This window comes from Calliopsis andreniformis, unplaced genomic scaffold, assembly GCF_051401765.1.
Source record: "Calliopsis andreniformis isolate RMS-2024a unplaced genomic scaffold, iyCalAndr_principal scaffold0348, whole genome shotgun sequence".
Lineage (NCBI taxonomy): Eukaryota > Metazoa > Arthropoda > Insecta > Hymenoptera > Andrenidae > Calliopsis > Calliopsis andreniformis.
The window spans coordinates 207,501-207,775 of NW_027480757.1; positions in this window are offsets into that span (position 1 = coordinate 207,501).

Here is a 275-nt window from a genome sequence, read left to right on the forward strand (position 1 = left end):
GGGTTGTGATGGTATGCATTGCGATGCTGGGGAGACCTGCGTGAGGTCTAAGCTGAAGTATATGACGTTGTGGTCACTGGTAGTCCACTGCTCCTTCACACTCCAGTCTCGTACATGTGCCGCCACTTGTTCCGTGGCCACAGTGACGTCTATGTTTGATTTGCCATTGTGAGTTCGGTACGTGTGCGGGTTATCTGGTTCGTTTAGGACTACAAGGTGTGAGGATGCTATCAGTTCTTCAAGTTTTTCGCCGCGTTTACTGTCACGATGATCAG